This window comes from Anarhichas minor, unplaced genomic scaffold (genome assembly GCF_050575085.1).
Source record: "Anarhichas minor isolate MPS153535 unplaced genomic scaffold, ASM5057508v1 ptg000074l, whole genome shotgun sequence".
Classification (NCBI taxonomy): Eukaryota; Metazoa; Chordata; class Actinopteri; order Perciformes; family Anarhichadidae; genus Anarhichas; species Anarhichas minor.
In genome coordinates, this window is record NW_027466520.1 from 1,609,765 (window position 1) to 1,631,422 (window position 21,658).

Genomic DNA, 21,658 nt, shown 5'->3' on the forward strand with positions numbered 1-21,658 from the left:
TGATAACCGGGTGATATGGATCTGTGGTATCACGCTTGCCGCTGGGAAGGAATATGAAGCATCGTACTTGCACTGATGACCTCATTTTGAAGCTGTGGCGCTGGAGGATTCTCACCATCATTTAAAAGTTAATCTTACTTTTTTTTTTTTATTCATTTGTGGGAGTAATCGGAATATTTAAATCCAATTCACACAGGAGGTTCCATATTTAATTTCGTAGTTTACTGAAATCTATCAGGCACAGTCTGGGATTTTAGAAGCCTCAGGATTCCACTGAACTGTAACATTTGCTGCTCTTCAGGAAAATTAAGCCATATAATACAGAGGGGAGCTGTGGAGAGAGAGAAAATGAACACAGAAGATAAGGGTTGAAATATAAGGTGACAACAAAAGCATGGTAATCCCTTTCAAGAGGGCGGAAATAGTTTTTAGATTGATAACCATCCGCAGATTAAATTCTAACCATCCCTATGGACCTGGAATACTTCCTGTTACTCTCATATATAAATCGGTAAAGTGTAGTTCAGGCAGAAATGAAGTCAGTACTGAGGCTTTGATGTGATAATAATCGTCCTACTTTGAGCAATAACGGTCATTAACAGGGCAATGTAACTGACCGGCCTCCACATCACAGCGGAGGGGAGACATGCGCTGAGACAGGATTTCCCCCTGTGCCATCAAACCTGAGTCAAGGACACAGTAAGGGCGGAGAAATTTCTCCACCTGCTGACAAAGGGGAAAAGATGATCACTCTAAATGCCCAGCACTAAATCTTTCACACTTGTCAAGTCCACTTTGTTCCTGCTGCCAGAGTTGACCCCTCTCTCTCCATCAGCGGGGAGCTGGCCTTGGTCGACTGGGGAACGAGGAGGGGAAGGAAGGCCGAGACTCTGGCTACATTTATAACACGTTTTTGCCTCGTGCCCTCAAATCATCCAAACATATTGTAGTGCTCTGTTGAGGACACTCAGGCCAGGATTCACATTTTTCGGCGTGATTCTGTCCACACAATAATAAAACCTCTTAAAGGGCTCCGAGCTGTTCCGTTTGCTAAATCTAACAAGCTTTATAAAACATTATTATTCCTTAAAATTACATATATAAGGTACTCAAACTGTATGATTACTTCATCTTTCTCTGAAGCTTCAAACCTTCAGATATGTCACAATGCTGATAGTTATTTTCTGACAAGCCCCAGCGTTTTATCAGCAATACAGATACATGTTTGGGTATGTTAACTTCCATTTTCTGAAATGATGTCCAAACAACTATTATACACATGGGTGGCAATGTGATTGTCACAAGGTTAGATAGCTCGTACAAATGAAAAATAAAGTCTCTGAAGCATGTTAGATGCCGTTTTCAGGCGTTTGGTAGCAGAAAGGGCAATTTCAATTCAAATGTTCTGCCAGAAGGAGACACACTGGGAATGGGAGTGAAGTTGGGTAGGTTAGATGCAAAATGGTAAGTAGGTCAAGACAAAAGTTTTCCAGATCCTGGAACTATTGAGGAGGTCTGAGAAGTTTTGGCACAGATCAAATCGATCAATAAGTGCATTCTATGTAGCAGCAATGTTTGAGAAATAATTATAACCATCCCAGTGATAAAGGAGTACATTATATGCAGCAGCACAGCTACCGCTAGGAACATTAATTAATTACAAATAGACCCCAGGTAAGATTTGTTTAATTTGGGGGGATTGACTTTAAAGCCCTGTGAAGCTTTTGCTGTTTACATTTAATGCTTCTTCGTGAAATACCTCCTCCACCCACCACTTCATGAAAGCAGGCTAATACGCCAATCAGCAACAAGCACTAAGTACATCTGAGGCTGATGGAAATGCAGGTATACGGTCACAAACCAGGAAAGCTTAAAACGAGCTACCCGGCTTTACAGGAACAGTGTTGATCCTTCGTTAAATCGTCTTCTGTCTCGATGGTTCACTGTTACACTGTGATCTGTAGGCTTCTGTCTTCATCTTTTTAACATTTTTTGCTGCTTAATCAGTTTGACATCCTAGTTATAGTCTTCAAACACACCCTCCGGTCTGCTTTTCTCTACAATTGCTGAATTATTTACCCAAACATGTGATTTGATCTGTTCAGGAGTGCAGTTAGTGACAGTGTGGGCTCCATGGTCGCTCCGACAGTTTGACGGAGTAGCAGCAGGGGGCGGGGCCTAGCAAAGGGTCAATAAAATATAAAAAGAAACATATTTTATCCTAGATTATGTTTGTTGTGAAACCAAAAGGTCAACGTGGACCTATTTTAAATTACATTCCACACTTAAATAATGTGACAAACTTAATACTTTTTTAAAACCGTGTTGATTTTAGAAAACTTAAAATGTTATTTGAAACGTTTTTGTTGTCATGTCAATAAAACATTGTTGAAGCATACTGGATAATCACTTTTAATCAAGATTCTTTTTCTTTTTGAATCTTCTAGAAGTTGTCGATGTCTCTTCCAGTCAATTTTATTCCTCTCCTCATCATTAAGATGTAAAACTCAAAAATCGGTTAAGAGTGAAAATGGCGACTCTCCACTTTGGCAACTTTAATTGCTAGTAGGCTTAAATAAGCTTACTTCAGAGGTACATTTAAAATTCAGGCATATCTGCAGCAGTGACATCCGCCGACGAGCAGATTCATCTTCTTTTTTGCTGTATTTGCTGTGACCACATCAGGGCACAGAAAGTGATAAGCAGCATGGTGAAAGAGTAAGAGGGATTTATCTGTGGCAGTGCTGAGTGGGGAGCTGATAAAGGGGTTAACACAGATGACTTGTTTTGACAGTAAACCAGCAAAGGAGGGGGAAATGTGCTAACAGCATTATGCAAAAGAGGGAAACGTATTTAATCAGGAATCGACAACGTTGACCCACAAAATGGGTTGTGCCGTACAAGTACTGTTAAAGTCAGGGTAATATAGAACAGCAAGGATTCAAAAAAAGTTTGCACACGTTTCTAGATAAGTGCAATAACAGGTAATTCACTAGGGGGTGAGAATAACCCAGCCACCACTCGACAGTCCTTTATTTACAGTGTACCAAGTGGAATTGGAAAAGCCTGCAGCATCAAAATGTGTCCCATCACAATAAATATCTAACTGTCTGTTGTGTGTAAATAATAGATACAGAGAAGGACACGACACACGAGCACTAATATTATACTGTATGTGAGCCATCTTTTTAATCTCGCATCTACTTCCAGTGTCGTCTGTTCCAATTTACTGAAGGGAGGTATGTTTCCTCAAGAGTTTGGTACCAATATGTAGTAAGGAAGGCGTTATAGATGTCAGATGTTGGTCCTTTCTATATGCCAATATTGCAGTTATAAATGTTAGTAACGCACCACTAAATGCTGATGTGTTTCTCAGAAATCAACTATGTAGTTTTAAATAGAAATAAGTCAATAATAAAAGGTATTAATCCATCCAATGAGCAGTTGCAAGTGTCCAGAAGCTGTGGATGAATGGATTTTGGCCCAGGTGCCCGAATCTTTCCCTTTACTGTCGGTGTGTGGAAGGGTCTTCCTGTGAATTAAGAGAGTGTTCTGCTGAAGGATAGACACCACTGGTAAATGTGGGAACACGGGGCTTAGCAGTGTCTAGGCCAGTGGAAATAAAATCAGGTAATTTTCTTAATGACCTGAGGTGAGTTCGACAGTCCATGTTGATGTGCTTTCACACATTAGTTGGTGTGTCGTTCTATTCTGACCGACTGTGAGAGGCTCCAACTTTGTCTGCGTGCAGCTCAAAACACATATCTGACACCCATTTGGTTTGGTTTTCCATCTAGTGTATAGACTCATTTGGTACATTGTAAACATAATAGAAACAAACTGCAGATACTGTTGGCTTCATTCATTGGGTGAAACCATCCTCCAAGCAACGTTTGTGAGACACTTACGATCGCGGTCTTTCAAGTCAAGTAAATTCAGTGGCCAACTGGGAAATGCTGAATTGCTGCGATCAAGATCATTCATACATTTCTGTGCTCCGCGAGTAAAACTGTTCTTCATTAAAATCTAAATCACACTGGAAGAAAACAATGAGGAGAGCTTTTCTTTCTGTTATTTTTGATATCACGCAGCAATAAGTGCCACAGCACGCTACACAGTAGTGAAGTGATATACAAAGACATAACCTTGGACGCGCTTCATTACCACGCTCTAAATGGTGTTAGGACAAGTCTGTGTCTCATTGCTCTCACTGCCGCTGAAGGACATGTCCTGTCCAGAACAGTAAAGTCAGTGCAACATAAAACAGCATTGTCTTTTTCAAGATGCATTAAACCAGCCTTTTTTTCCATAGATTTGCCTTCATATACTTACACTGCTCCCTTATAGGCCTATAGCACACTCAGCATGAATATTAAAAAAGAAACTCCTCACATCCCACAGTGCATTTCTATTAAACAAATTCTTATTAAGCTTTCCACACTTCTATTGTTCTATTGTTGACCAAGCTGAAAGCTAAATGAAGATGCTATTTATCTTTCACTTTGCTTTGTTTTCCACTGTTTTGTTGCTAATCTAATGGAACCACTTCCTCTGTCTTGTGTGCATTGAAATTCCCGTGCTGTTCTGGTTGCCTGTGGAGCGGGATTGTTGGATCTCGCAGCCTGCCCTCCCATAATGAAAGGTGTGGAGACATCTGTTTCCACAGGCAGCAATTAAGTTATTGCAAAATATAAACAAAACAACTCATGATGAGATACCACATAAATTCATAGGATAGCAGACAAAAAACTCATACACCTTTGATCACGGGAAACGGATGCAAAATTACCTTTTTTCTGCATCTGCAGAAAGTCTGGATAATATTATGTGCTGTGAAGCTAATTATCTCTGCACAGTAACTGCTTCAGTCGCATTACTACACCTGATTCAACTGAAGATGTAGAAATCACAGCTTTGTCCCAGGCAGCAATCATTTCGTTTTAAGCAGACCACATAGTAAGGTATGCTTTAGGGCGGGGCTACCTTGTGATTGACAGGTCGCTACCATTACGTCAATCGTCACGTTTTGGTGGCCTTAAAATGTCTTGTTCAGCGTTCGGTTGTACTTGGCTCCACCCTCTGGTTTCACTTCTGGTTCCAAAAAGACAAGATGGCGACGGTCAAAATGCTGAACTCAAGGTTTCAAAACCGTAGTCCACACACCAATTGGATGACTTCAGAGTGACGACGTCCACTTCCTATGCACAGTCCATGGTGTGTCCCACAGGTAAGACCAGAGAAGCAGCATGGCACAAACTCTACCTGGGTCAGGACTCTAGTCTGCATTGAGTTGAGTAACCCTAACATTGTTATTTATTTAATGTACATAACTCCAACTTTCTAAAAATATGAATTCTTGTAGTTTAAGATTTTTAACTTTACAGGGAGAGAGAGCCTTTTTAGTGTATGAGGTTTGGAAAAATATGTTTTTCTAAATTACCATATCACAAGGAACACTCACATACACTAATAATGATGACAAGAGCAAACTATGTTGGTTTTCATATCATGAGAGATAACTATAAATTGTTTTTCTGTAGACGATAAACTATAGAAAATGACAAACTGTGGGAGGGAGAACAACAGCATTTTGGATGTAAACACTGCTTGATCGACACATACTGCTAGACCTCTTACTTTGCACAACAAAAACTAAATTTGAGTTTTGCTTTCAACATTTTTTTATTCCTTCTTCTGCTGAGCAGATGTGGCTCCTTGAAAAAATAATAATAAAAAGAAACAAACAATCCCACTGAAGGACACTTGGGCAGGACTCGCCAGCGTAGATGGGCTTTTGGCGGCGGCTGGCGTTGAACCGGTGACCTTTTCGTTTTTATATGGTCTCCAAAAGCACCGGGCCTTGAATGTTCCTTGGCTGGGCATGCATGCCTGGTGACATTCAACCAGTTCCCCAGAGATGCTTGCTTGGCTCTCAGCTCTGCGTTTTTACAAGGTCCCACAGTCTCAGGCAGTCCACAAGCAGGTGGGGATAATAATTAAGTATGATTACGAGACATTAATCCATCCATAGAGTGACAGCCACAGCTGCCCCAACTTTACAGCTGCCACACGGCGCTATAGAGAGCTTCCAGGTGACTTAACACAGCCCTTGCAGCCATAATGGACGCCCTGTGAACAACCCATTCAGCTGGTCTGTACCTCCTTTTGCTCCTCCGTCTGACTGCATGATGGGGAGATGCGAGGATGGAGGAGTAATGATGTAATGGACAACGCATTTATCTGTCTTCATCCTTTTTATTCATTTCCTCTATCAACACGGTCTCACTTGATCTTAAGGTTACATGCATTTGGTCATTTCTGATAATGACTCTGTGGCTGTGTTACTTTACTGTGTCGCCACAGTGTGTATGAAAAATATGTCCTTGTCCACTATGTTCTGCTTCAAAGCTAATGTGTTGTAGAGAACTAAAGTCGCACCTTCATTTTTAAGCTCTCTTCTAGTCCTGGCCTTGGTCGGACTATTTATTTCATGAAAGGGTGTGAATGGGTATCTGCTGGTTTACACTACGGTAGGATTTGAGAGTATCAGTGGTGCTTAAGCATTGGATATTTCGTCAGCATCCAACAACATACAGCACCCCATAGAACCCATGTGTTCCATGAGGACAAAGGCTTAGATGGTCCTCACCCAGTAGCATCATGTGTTGTGCTGTGGATTCCTAAAGGACTGTCCATGCATTGCTAGTGTATTGTCCCTCCTCACCTACAGAGACCTTAATGGTCCACAGTCTCCAACTACTGCAACCAAATAACTACAGGAATATCTACATGCCATTTGTAATAGCTCTAAAGCAGGAATGTAATCGTCCATTGGGATGTCACATACCCCTGCAGTTGAGTGCAGCTTTCCACTTACCGCAAAATCTCTCAATGACACTTTAGTGGCTACATTGCATTATCATGCACCACAGAGACCTTCACTGATGACTTGCTCCCAGGCTTTATTAGCTATGTGCCTTTTCCCTCGAGAAAAAAATAAAAATGTTTCCGCACCTCAACCAAATGAAGCTGAAGATCTCATCAGCAGTCCCTGCAAGAAATGACACTGCATTATAGATCAAAGTCGCCCTCAAATATACTTATAGAATATAGCCCTGAATCCAAAACTGCATATCTGCAATGACTTCACAAGAAACAAGGTGCGGATGCTCAATGAAGGTGATTTGAGGTCGTGTTTGCAGACATATCATTGATAAAACACACACATAGACGGAACTGGTAATTTGATACTAGGCTGTGTTAAAAAGGCTTTGATTTGAACATAAAAGAGCTTTCATCTTTATGTTTAATGGTGCGGCTGTGACAGTTGGACATGTGCGCAGTTGTTGAAGTGGCAACTTCTGACTGATTAAGTGTAAGTGTACTTATGTGCATGTGACACTGCAGAAGGAAATGATTTCCTGAGGCCTCTCTGTGTGGAGTTTGCGTGTTGTTGTTAAGAATCTATATTGCATCCTTAGGTATGAATGTCTATCTACTGTATATGCCGTGTGCTTAGTCTGTGATAGACTGGGGAACCCAATGCGATCGAGGGAATAAACCATTTCCCATTAGGTAGTCACTTCTACGCATCACTAAAACATTTTTCTACAGCAGTATTGAGTGGCCTTTGTTAATATTATGTAACATCTGTGTTACTTTAACTGTAACGTGATTGCTATGACCATATTTAATCACCAGTAACATCAAGATGCATGTCAACCTATTATGAAGAAAATTTGCCCACCAATCAAAACATCCATCTACTTTTATAACACCGTTTACATTCGCATACAACTAAACTGCACTTTTTCATAAAACTGCCTCAACCTTTGGGGACGAAACTCTTATACTATTCAGACTTCACTTTATATGACATCGAGTCCAAATAACTGGGGTTTCATAGCAGAACTCTGGTGGAGAGTGCAGCTTTAAGGAGACACAAGCAATGACCTCGCATGTGGTCTGCACAGCTTGACAACACTAAATGAATCTACACAACATGACCAGCTCTCATAAATTGCTCAAAGGGCTTCTGAGTAAATCGGTTTTACTGAGAGATGTACGAGTGGCTGCTCACTATTAAATCATCATCAATCTAACCTCACTTTAGGGCTGTTTTGTAACTTATTTATCTATTACATATTCCAAACAGGATCAAAGATTACTAAAAAGGGAATTGACTGGATTTTTGTACAACTTTTAGTATTGCTAAAGCAAAAAAAAAAAAAAAAAGCTTTTGGATGACTTGCTGAATAAGGTCCATCCATATCCATTGGCAGCGCCTGACAGTTGGAGTCTGTTAGGCATGTGAAAATGAATTTCCTCTCACTATGAAACTAATTATAGACATGAGAGCTGAGTGGGAGAGCCGTGGTTCGGTAGGGCCCACGCTGAGCAATATGTACATAACTGATACACCTATCTGGAATCGGTCATCGCAGTTCATGGTTCAAAGTTGTAACTCGATTTGCAACTTTATGCATTAAACACAGACAATTGAGGTAATGTTATCTTAGGCTAGGCAGGGGGTGATACATGGGGATAGGTTCACTAACAGGAACACGTATACCACAAGAAGAACCATTTTTGACATTTCGACGAAAAAGTTATAAAAAGATGCCCTGTTACACAAATATGTAATAAAGCAACATTTTGTTGTCTTTGTAAGTTCAATTAATTTCAATGGAATCACTGAAATCAGTGGACGCCATTGACGCACAAACTTCAACCGTTGACCATAAGCAAGCCGTCTTTACAGAGCCGACCTTTGAGGGGATGCAGAGCTGATGAGTGCAGGATGAAGGAAGCTTCATCCCCTTTCATTGAACCTCCTCTGTCGGGGAGGAATGGTTTGTAGACAGAGTTAAGGTACAAATAAGTCTAATGAATAAGCTGTGCCCTGTTAGCTATACCTGCATTTAGCTAGCTAGCTAGCACAGAGAGCTTTGCTCCTCTCCTGTAATTCTATATTAGATGATGCAGAATATTAACTCTTGTGTTCACAGTAATAGCAGTGCACAATGTGTCATGGGCAAATGATACGTGTTCTGCACAGGGTCCAATCTAATAAGAGCATGAATAAGACCAGATGGCACAAGGTTACCAACACTTTTCACACTCACTGGCCACCATAGCATATATTGACTTCTAATAGGAAATTAATTATTCTTTAAGATTGTAGAGACATACAGTATTCTGCTCTGTCCTTCAAATCCTGCAACAGTTTCCTTTATTTATTCAAGGATGTGAGTTTTGGGGCCTGAATTGTTCCGTTTCCTTTCTGAAATCCGCTCTTTATTAAAGTTAAAGCTCCCACATTTGAGTCTTAATGCAGCCGGGGTTTTGTGTCGGACCGGCCTCGCAAGTTGAATTGAAACCCAACACTTCGTAAGTTGAAAAGAATACACCATTGTTATTAATGAGTCTTACAAGGGATTGCAATACCAGAAAAAATAATTTCATGGTGGTCCAGAAAATAATGTAACTTAATAAGAACAAGTATAATTGCAATTTTCCCTATCTCTGATTAATTCAGTGGTGCTAATTACCTCTTCTTTTTGTCATACTCCAGAGCTGTGATAATTATTTTTACTGTTTTTTTAAGAGCCATTTTGTAAGCTTGTGAAAAAATATGAAGAAAAGAAAAAAAGAACAATACCACGGGGGCTTTTCTTACTAGATACGAGGAAATGTGATGCCGATGGGGAATTATGTTGCTCATACAATTAAGAGCACATACGCTATTCTGTCACAGGGTTCTTCTTTTTACTTGTTTTTTGTTCTTTTCATTTCTGAGTCTCATGACTGCCGACAACGCTCTCTTGTAGAGCTGGAAACCACACAAAAACCACAAGTGTAAGAACATGATTTTGGACAGCCTACATTCCTAATGACGAGTGGGAGAATGTATTTTTAATAAATCCAGTAATAGTAAAAGTGTAATCAGTTTGCAACCAGAATCTCCCCACCATGAAATCACCCTAATTACTCTCACACCTCCGACAGTGGTTCATCAATTCCATCGCACCAAAGATTGGCAATTTTCTTTTTTCACTTTTTCTAATGAGTCATATATATATATAAACACAGACTACAAAATGCAACACATTCTTCTATTTTTCAGATATGGCCACAGGACACAAATTGTGAAATTCACTTCCCACTCCCTGCTAATATAAGGAGAGACAAATTAATTATTAACTGAATCCAACTGCGGAGCCATTCTTTACTGCCATTTCACTGTTTTTTTTTGTTCGCACCCATTTCTATCCAAACGAGTTTTAGTTCTCAGTCTTGTCTCAGTAATCACTGTGAACTTAATGCTGTGGAATGTGTCATAAATTACACCAAAGTGGTTCACATACAGGTGTAATCTTAACAAATATAAGCTATGGGGTAGAATGAAAATAAAATAAAAACTAATAATGAAATAAGAAGTGTATAAACAAGGCAAATCATGATAGAAAAAAGTCTTCAGAGCATACGTATGTTGGTCACGGTTATGTATTGAAGCATGAATCTTATGGCATTATCTACAGTGAAACATAATTACAAACCTCTCTCATATCTATTTCCTGATGCCACTAACATATGTTTTGCTATTAACAGAGCTTACTAGGTGGACAACAACTATAGGCACAGAAATATTATATTTAATTAAAATAGACGGAAGTAACTCGCTGAAACATTCTTTCGTTTCTTTTTAAGTCCACATCTTTAATATAAGTACATCCTTATAGTTCTCGTTAATGCATTTCTAAAGAAGGAAAATGAATAATGGACGACACATTATAATAACAGAGAAACTGTGCATCAGTGGCCACACTTACAAAGGTAGCCCTTGCTTATATCCAATAATAAATAGAGCGCCACACTAATCTAACGAACATCCCACTGCACACTCCTCAGGATGCCCCATTGCATCAGGATATTTCATTTAATTAGGCCAGATCCCTTTCAACTCCGCTGCGATGTCACTGTGCAGAAATGTCTCTGGGACCAGCGTGGTCTCGAGGTTTTAGTCATTAAGAAAATCAGGTCAGCCTTTGCATCTGGAGGAAATCCGTGGCCAAATATGTAATTACATGCATACCAACATTGTTTTTAATGAGCTATTTCAAGACAAGAAGCCTCACCTCAGAGCACATGAATACTTTGACAATTACAGTATCTACAGGATGTGGAGGAAGAATAGTTGAGGGTCAGATTATAGTTGTGGGGGAATGCAGGACAGAATATGGCGTTAACAACGGACAACCTGGCAGTGTTGTATCTCCCAGAACAGAGAGCTGAATTAACAGCACAAGTTTAGCTGAGCTCTCTATATACTTGACATGGTCTGGTTGTCGAATCGCCCGACTCTTTAGCATCACGATACTAAACAAAAGCCTTTACAGTACATGCACCATGCGGAATATGTCGCCTATCATGCTCATCCAACAGTATGTCCTAAGAATATGGAAAACATTACACACCACACTAAGTGGTTAAAGCCAGGTGTCCCTGACTGACAGGGTTAAAATAACGTTTGTGTGTTCCATCTGAAAACGTAGACAGACTCATTATCTTAATTGCAATCTCAGTCTTTAATTAGCTATGCACATACTGAGTCATTCAGGTGTGATCAATGCCCTTTTAATCTCCAACCGCAAAATGAAAATAAAATGAAATCAATGTTTTGCTATCTTTAATTGGAAGGTAATGTCAAAATTAATAACAATCAAGTCAATTAGCATTGGTAGCTGAATGATATGCACCGATTCCAGTCTTTAATGTGAGTCTGATTCCAGGTTAACTGGCTTCATTACAGAAGGATTCAGTGGAGCATCAGAGGAATTAATGGAGTGAGCTGAGCAGACAGAACGGACTGGAAAACTCAAAAAAAAAAAAAAAAGATTCAGCAGAAGAACAGCCATTCCACCTCAGCGGGATTTCTGATTTAACTGTGTCTGAATGAGATCTCTTTCCCAGAAATAGAAAAACCCACGCCTTTTTGGAGAACCCATCCTGTCAGGGGAATTACTTTCCTATTGGGAGGAGGAAGTATCATTTCAGTGTCTTTCAGACCCCCTACCCTACTTTCTGTACTAGTTCATGACAGCCTAATCCACGAACCCTCTGCTCAGCCCTGTGAGACAAAGGCCTTTCATATACAGTAGTGCTCCTTTCTTTAGCTGTAATTACCGACTTTGAGACCAGAGAAAAATAAATATGTTCCGCTTAAGGGAGGAATGGACCGAGACAAGGTCATTTAAAAGGTCCTCGCGCAAGAAGACTGTGCCTTCCTGCAGCCCCCCTATTAGGAAGAAGATCTTATGGTGTGGAGAAGGTTTCCGGCAAACACACGTTTGTTAGTTTGAGACTGCTCTCATACAGCTCGGAGAAATACTGTAGCACGAGTGGAACTGCAGGATCTTCAATTAATGATTTACCGGGCCGTGGTTTCCCCGCCCCAGAGCCTGGTTCTGTAATCTGCAGTGAATAAGTGTGTATAGGAAGGCTGCTAATGAGGCCTAATAAAGACATTAGCCATGGGCTGCAGTGGATGGACTGGTGTCCTATTTAAGAGTCACAGGAGCTGCCCTTTGGGAAGAGATGACCCATCCAACGCTGCAGGGTTGTTAGAGTGTTTACCTTAACATCCCTTTCTCAATATTAGATCTTAATTACAACGGTGGCTATTTTGGATGTAAATTTTTCCAGCGTAAGTACAGAAAAGACACGAACATCACTAACGTAACTTCAAAATAAATCAACAGCAAAAGAACACCGGTCTCCTCATTGTGCCATGAGTTGTCTTTCTCACTTTATATACTCACTAGCGTAGCGTTTTCACGCGTATGCATTTAAATTGCAGAACACATGACGTCAAATTAAACGCAAAACGCAAGAACGGTGTTGTTATTGCACGATAAAGGACTCACACAGTCTAAACTCCCACAGCTAACTGGAAATGTCCTAGGTGAGGTATTACGTTGGAAGAGTGCACAGCCACATCGTGAAACCGCATTACGTCTGACCTGAGGAGAGAAGGTGAGATTATCTCAATGCTATTGTCTTACATTTGGAGTAGAGCCGAGAGTTTAATCAAATCTCGAAGCAATCAATGCACCGGCTCCGATGGACTTTTTCCTTGCCCTTGGAACCCAAGGAGTGCTCAGAAACGATACCACCGGCAAAAAAAAAGAGTCACTTCGGATACATCATCACGGAGAATGAGATTAACCTCCCATCCTCTACCCACTGGGATATCTAATGTCGCCGGGCTTATCTTCTAAGCATTCAATCAACCTCCAAGAAGCAAGTCTATAAACACCTCGCAGTCCTTTGTTTGTCTTCTCAGCCTCCACAAAACTTGTTTGTGAACTCTGAAACTTTCCATTGTTTCATGTCTGTGTTTCTTTTCTTCTTCCAGAAATCATGTTCACCTGCTGTGCACCGGTGGGTGTGTTTTTGTGCACGTGTGTGAGAGGGAAGAAAACAAAGATGCCGCGGGTGAATCAGAATTGGTGACACCCTAGCTGCATGTGCATGCGCTGCAATTTGTTGTTGAAATATTAGGACACAAACCCCCGTGGTCGGACTGGACGCTGTCCCAAATAGGCTCATCTATTATTGAGAGGTTTTCCTGTTTTCTGTGTTTGTCTTGCTCGACAACATATAAAGAAACAGAGACATGATGGTTGATCTCACCTAATAGATATATTAAGATGAACTGATTTGGTGAAGGATTAAAAGATTTTAAAAAAAAATGACAGCAAAAATGACACACATGCACGATAATCTCTCTCTCCAACTCACGCGCACATCTTCACATACACAAATACACATGGGCCAACTCTTGACCTCATGCAATAGAAAGAGAGCAATAACCCAAATATGATTTCTTGTCGGGAAGATTAGAAATACATTATTCAAAGGTATTTAGTCCAGATTTTCCAGATCTGGGTGGAAACATGATCTTCCAATTTTCAATTCCATCTTTGCTATCCTCCATAATCCTGTACATCCCCAGGCCTCGTGTTGCTCTCCCTGCACTCCACGGTTTGTACCGTCTCTTTTCCCCCCCCTCAATATTCTGAAAACAAGCAATTGTTTATGAAGTATAAACCAGTTGCATGTCCTTGACCAAGCAGACCAGCCTGTTGTTGTTCCTGCTGTAGGTAAAATCCGCTGGAACAAGTGTATCAAATTGCTTGTTGCGGTGGGAGGTTTGCGCATTCACAGAAGAGTCCTTCAACCCCAGCATTACACACAAAGGCCTTAATGTTACCATACAAAATCCTGACAAGAAATTCAGTCCAACGTGCAGAATCTGACGAGAGGCGCCTTATCTATCCGCTGCAGACTGGTTTTTAATTTTTTATTCAGCATTTGCATTTTACAAGTAGGTTTTGCTGATCTGTGTAACCTTTGGCGTGGGGCTAGATCAGTGGCACTTGAACACGCACGCTCTGAATGGCTCTGAACTGAAGTAACCTGGTGTGATAACTTTTGCCTGGTAGATAAACACAGGCACAATCGCTCCTGCTTCCTATTTAGCATCACAATGAACTAGCTCTTGGGTTCCAATGTTCTCTTTTTATGTGCCCTTCCTCTCTTATGAGGCCCGGCCCTTTTTTTTACCCCCAACACAACACAAATGTGCTCCCTGTTTACCATTTGGTTGTTACGCACCCGCTCATAAAACACACTGAAACGCAGGTAAAAGTGAGTAAAAAAACAACAACATCAAAAGTATGAAGGAGAATAAGACACACTTGACTTACTAACAAACATGCAGATTTATGTGGAAATGCGGCCCTGAATGTAAACGAGTTCAATGTTTTTTAAATGAAAGAGAAGAGTTGGATGAAAGGGATAGAGTAAATATTAATACCAAAGATAAAAAAACAAAGAGTTGGTAAGGCGGATAAACTCAGATTTTTACGAGTAGAGAGTGATTCAGTTTCTCAGACTCAGACTGAATCTCCTGTAATGTTTCTACTGTACGAACAGGTCCGGCTCACTGCTACGTTTTGTCTTTCGTGGCGATCCTTAGAAATGTACACTTACAACACATTCTCACGTACAACTCTCCAAACACCGTAGCTGGCCCTACACTTCAAACTACAGATAGATTGTCTTTTCAATATAAATGTTCGTGCTCACAGGAAACGTACAGTTTGTGCTCATTAAGGGAATTGTCCCTTTTCAAAATGAACGTCGAACGAAGGTTTACAGAGTTCTTAGGTTTACTATGCAACAAAAACACTTGGTTAGGCTTCGGTGAATAAATAGTTTTGTTCGCTGCGTTAAAGTTGGGAGGGTTTCAGGTTAAAGTAACAGGATGTGAAGGGAGGTTTACCTTCCACAGTCAAATTAAACAGCCAGAGTTCATTGTAACTGTGCCCTTGAGCAACATACTGGACTGAAAATGTCTGTTGAATATACAAAACATACACTTACACCAATGTGAGCTTTTTTTTGTTGGATTTAACAAGAAAATTAAAGCAGACCTCTGAGGTCAACAATATATGTGAATGCATATTTTAACTTTAAAAGCAATTTTCCTGTTGGCTCTCCATCAGGTCAGCAGTCCTCCTTTTTCTGCCCTTTCCTGTTGCAAACATTGTTTCCCTAATCTAAAAGGATGAGGATTAAGGGTATTTTGTCAGCACGGCAATCCATGTCTGACTCTCCTAAGGCTGTGAACCGCCATCACAGACAAGTTCATTCTGTTTACCCTTGTCATCCAGAGGAATATTAATCATTCGGTCCGACCGAAGAGCTTTGGCTCTACACATGTGGACAAATCTTAATGGATTGAACTGACAGTCACTGGATGTTTGAGGATCCATTTGTGGACACTGCGGAAATGAAAAGTCCAAAGAAATACAGTTTCCTGACAACTGGATAAAAAGACAATCTTCACTGTTTTCCATCTTATATTGAATGGAGGATAATCTGCAAGAAATACATTTGAAATATCTCAAAAATATTCAGCTACAAGTAGCTTTTGTAGCTGAACTGGACTGGACACAGTGGTGCATTGAGCTAAATGCTAACAGCAGCCTGCTGGCATGCTCACAATGACAATGCTAACAGGTTGAAGTTTACTGTGTTAAATGTTAACCAAAATCACGACAAGGAGACTCACAATTACTGCAAAGAGACTCAGAACAGCTACAAAAAGACTCAAGGAGACTTAATACAATCGGGAAAACAGCCACAGACAAAAACAATAACTACCAAGAGACATAAAACAACAACAACCGTGGGTAAACAACTTTAAAGTTTGTGTTTCTTGTATCGTGGAGGCCTTGTGTGTATATGGGGCCCATATACACACACCTGGACCTGGGTCTTGTATATGTCATCGATAAGTCAGTGATACATAGAGCCAGGCCTGTTCGTGTTTAGCAGTAGAGTCCTGAACAGGTCCTTCTTTTTGCCCCTGCAAGCACATTCATCACACGTGGAGACTAAGCTGGTATCCGTCATCATGACAGATTTAGTTACACAAGTGGTCCCACCCTGCAAGGGTTGTTCCGACACCTGCGCTGATGCCTGTTGAGTTAAATATAGGCCACTTTGTGTGCAATTTAATTTAATTTTATCCTTAATCAATTCATTGTGTGGTAATTGGTTGCTTTGATAAATAATAGAGGGCCATGCACGCCTGTACATGTCAATCATCCAGGAGCACCATGCTTGTTTTTATGGGCTCATTTGGGATCGTAATTTAAACTACAGAAAATCCATCTTGATTTATATTTCATCGCAGTTTCATTAATGAAAACATGAAACTACTGTGCAGGTCTAAGGAGCTTTGTTATTCTCAGAGGAATCTTACTTCTTTACTTGGATTCCAGCAGGGATCTGGACTTCCTACTTTGAAGATAATGAGAAGAATATTACATTTGATTCTGTGTTTAATTGGGAGCCGAGCAAACGGAATAAGGGAGCACCGTGTGCTCGATGGCGAGTTCTCCTCAGTGCTGTAGCGTTACTGTTGAACTTACATGCAAAGACACTGTTGCCAAAGCACGCAGATCAGGCCTTGCAGCAGCCGAGGCAGGGTGAGATGAGGGGATGGAAACTTTTTCGCCGGATAATTTATCGGCAGAACAAAGTTGACTTTGGAAATGTTGCCTAGCTGGAATAAGAGCGATTAATGGCGGTCATGTTGGAACTTGTGACACAAGCATGATCACTTGTGTTGACATTAAGAAGTGTTTATGTGTTTTGTACTTGGGACAAACAACCACAATGCCCCAATAAGCATTCATAGCATACATCTAAGTGCTGATAAAAACTTACTTTATCAGTCACACACTGTCAATAACCCTCTAAAACAGAAATATACAGTCCTGCATTATAGATTATAATTGTTACCCTTATATGCACATCATTTGTCACTGTCGATATAAATCCTCTTTGTTGTCCATACAGCATAACGTACATACTCATCTAGTCCATGCATGTCCATTCAGCATTTATTTCTTTATATACTTATATGAAATATTCTTTACCTCTATTTGTCCAGCTTCGCTGTCCTTGCATGAGCACACATACTTGGCAGGAACATTTGATTATGATTCTCATTGTGATGTGCCGTCCTTGGTGCGATGCATTTGCAGAATATTTGTTGTATTCCTGTTGATAGAATAAAACCATTTTTGGGGCAATGTTCACATGTGAAATAGAGTATCATCCTCATAAGCATTTTTCTTATCATTTACAAAAAAACTGCAAACACCACAGCAGCGTTTTATCTTTACTCTTTTCCCATCTGGAAAAAAAGCCCAAAAAACTTGATATACTGTGTCACAGCTCTCTCTACGTGTACATAAACAGCTCATATCACCCCATTCTGAAAGCATCGGCAACAAATAGGTAACCAGCAACACGTAAGCATTTGAGTGCTTAAGGCCATTCATTTTATATTAATGGCCTTTTATTCTGTAAAGTGACCATGGGAGTGTTTCTCCTCTAAACAGAACAACATAATGCAGCCTGCCATGCCGCACTAGTTATAACGCACTTCACTAAAATCATGACCTTAAACACGGACAAGAGTTTGTCAAGACTGTTTTACCTCGTCCCTCTAACCGATACTGGTTTTGGTGATAAATTATAGTTGAGGTGTAGAGGAAGGCATTTTGTTTGTTCATAAGGTTTGACTTTGGCTGAACTGAATAAATAAAGTGTGTCGGGGTAATTTGTTTTTCAGTGTCCACTGATCTGGAAAAGAAGACACAACCACAAAAGCAGCAAAGATTAACGGTGCTGTTTCATGGGCAGTTAACCTAAATAAAAACGTTTCACACGCCACACTCCGGCGCTCACAGGCTACTCGCATCATGGTTTTGGGACGGTAAAAGTTCAGGCGTTGGGCACATGAAGCTTTGACGCAGGTAGAATGTTAAATGTTAAATCATTAAGCCGCTTGTTGATTTATGAAGTTTGTCAGAGAGCTGCCAAAATCAGAGATACATTCATGAAAGCTTGACCACTTTATTCATTATACGTTACAGCGTTATCCATCCCAGGCTCGCTGTGACGGGTGGAGGTAACAACAGCTGACGGATGAAATTAGAGTGATGGAAAGGTTCGGGAATTAAAAAGCTGAGAAATACAATGTGAGGTGATCTGATAAGAAACAAAGCAAAACAGGTCTTTACGTGGAAATAACAGAAATAACTTCAGGGCACAAGAGCCATAAATAAATGAAAGCAAACTTCAAAATGGAATGGATCAAACTGCAATTTATCACTGTGTTTTTTTACATGTTCTTTGACGCGGTCTTTTAATTAAAGCACCTTTATTTTTGATATAATAGTCCCTTTCAAATCACTTGACAATGTGTCTTCAGGGCACACACCCCAGGTGAAAAGGGTCAAAATGTAACTAATAGATACAACACTTCCCCAGTGGATTACTTACATTTAGCCAATTCTCTTTTGTATTAGAAGTGATGTGAAACGTTATTACTGGTAATATACAAATGAGGCATTGTATTATTATTAAATATGTGCTAATTGGCATCCATTTCCAGATCATAAACCTGAACATTGGATAAAGCCAGGTTCAATATTTGTGTTTCATTTTGTTGACACATTAGAGTCAAAGGTTTTTACAGAGGGAATGTTGGATATCTCTTTTTATTACATTCATAAATCAGAAAATACTGTCAACAGCCACAAAATATCCATTGCCCCATGTTTGTAAGGGGAAAAAAAGTTCTATAAATCAGGCTATGAATGATATATGAACAAACCCCTCTCTAAAAAGCTTCAGAATATAGATAGCAACGAAAGTGGAAAGTTTGGTGTATGAAGTGGAGAATTCTGGCGCAATATGAGAAAAACACATTTTTAGAAAACAGTCTTTACAGATTCCATTTATTTTGAAGACGCTACAGGTGAATAGGGTGAAAAGAAAAGAAACAGTAAAACAGAGGCACCATCTAAGGTAATCTTTGGTAAATTAAGGAACAATCTATGCAAATAGACAAAGTATAGTGAAATAAACACTTCGTTTTATATTTTGGATATTTTCTTTTCATTTGTCTGACAGAAGACATTCAGCAAAGCAAAATATCCCCAAATCTCCAGACTGAGCCATGCATGAAAAACAATGTTTTTTCCTGGGGTTGAAAAAAACATAATTGTCAGAAGGAAGCAGATAATGCTTACAATAGATTCTCCCAAACGTGTTTTCAAACTCAAAGCAAAGGTCCAGCTCTGTGACAATCTATGTGGTATGTGCTTTCCCACCAAACTCAAACCTGTTTACATAACTGATGAGAACAAATGCTACTTTGAGTGAAATTTTAACCTCGCTCTAACTCCCCAATCGACTTTGCGTCTCGGCGGTGACAAGATCTCCTCCATAATGCACTGGGGCAGGAAGTGAAGCAGGCGTAGCGCGACCCCGCAATGTGTTTGTCGTTGCCCTCAGGGAATCCGACTGTGGTTGATTGCACCTGGGAGCAATTGAAGCCAATAAGGTTAAGTGTGGCTGAACTATTCCCTCTTCAGCTCGGGGTCAATGACGGATGACTTGCTGCTCATGTGTCCTAAAATATTTAAAATCACTTTGTTTTCCTGCTTTTATGTTAAAGCACCGTTACATGCTCTTTGAAGGATGAAGTTTGTGCATTTTGTTCACACGATTAGTGTGGAGTCACAGTAGAATATAACACAATTCCTCCCAAAGCAATGGTTTATCTGATGATTATGTAGCAAACCTTATTCTGTCCTCAAACGTCCACACGAATATTCAAAAGTTAAGTAAATTCATTGATTGTTGATTCGGCTCTGTTTCTATTTAAAGGAACAGTGTGTCGTATTTAGGGGGATCTATTTGTTGTTGTTGTATTGTGTTCACATCCCTAGAACGCTGCCGTTTCTATCTACAAACGGAGCGGGGGCCTCTTCACGCAGCCGGCCGCCATGTTTCTACAGTAGCCCGGAAACAACACTCCAGATTCACGGCCATTCGCGGTTTGGTATCTTCGTGTTTGTCGGTTGCAATCTGCAACGTCACTGCTGGATGCTGTTACATCCAACACAATAGACCTTTAAAGTTGAAGATGAGATTTCAAACTTTTAAAAAGGACAGCCTTGCTTCAAACTTGGAGCATAGCAACTGAAAGATGTAGGTGTAGGATTCTTTTTTTAACCCATATTATGGACTAAATGTCAGGATATTTCCATCTCTCTTGCATTGATTTAAACGCTTCTGTTAATACAATGAATTAAAAACATCTCTGACAAGACCTCCATCTCTATGGAAGCTAACATGAATAACTGAAGTACCCCGAGAAGTGTGAAACAGAGACACATTAATTAAAGAGCTTAAATATAACTATGTAATAGACTATTTCTTGCAATAATTGTACTGTTTTAAAAGCTCACTCATGAAGGTTTCTCTTTTTTCTTTTCTAAAAGAGGAAGCATGCGATAGAAAACGATAGAAAAGGAAAAGAGTACAACATGGGTTGAGCAGATTCCTTTGGATCAGTACTTGTTGTAAGGTGTTATGATCCACATTTCCCCTATTATGGATGCACTGCATTCTGTACTGCGGTTGCTACCTCTCTTTATTTTCCTGTTTATTCTCTCGTGTGTTGTTCAGAGGGGTCATCAGAGACTCTGCTGTCAGTCTCTTAGCACCAGATCTCATAACACGTCTCCGGCATTCGACGCAGCAGCAGAATTCACAGATGAAACGTTCCTTTGATCCGCGGTCCCTTTGAGTGCACGCGCTCTTTAAACCTCCGTTGCCACTGTGGGCATTCAGGGGGCATCAGCAGCGATGCCACAACACTGCCATTGTGCTGCAGCCTCTCGCCCCGATGAAACTCCACGACAGCGTACAAAAACATGAAGCCGAGCGATCAAACTGCTTCCCTTTAATGCCTCGCTGTGCTTAAATCATCTTAAATAGTGTTGGACATGTACAGAATACCGCCTTGTCCGACATCAGTTTTGAAGTGCTGCAGTTCGGTACTTGTAATGCTTTCCCAGCCTATTCCTTGCAATTGCATTTTTCATAGACGGCTCCCCCAAAGGACATACTGTAGCTTTCAATACCCGTCAACATTTTCACAATGCGCAGCTGTTGATCTGACTGCCTACATCATCGCTGAAAACCTTTGTACCTGTAA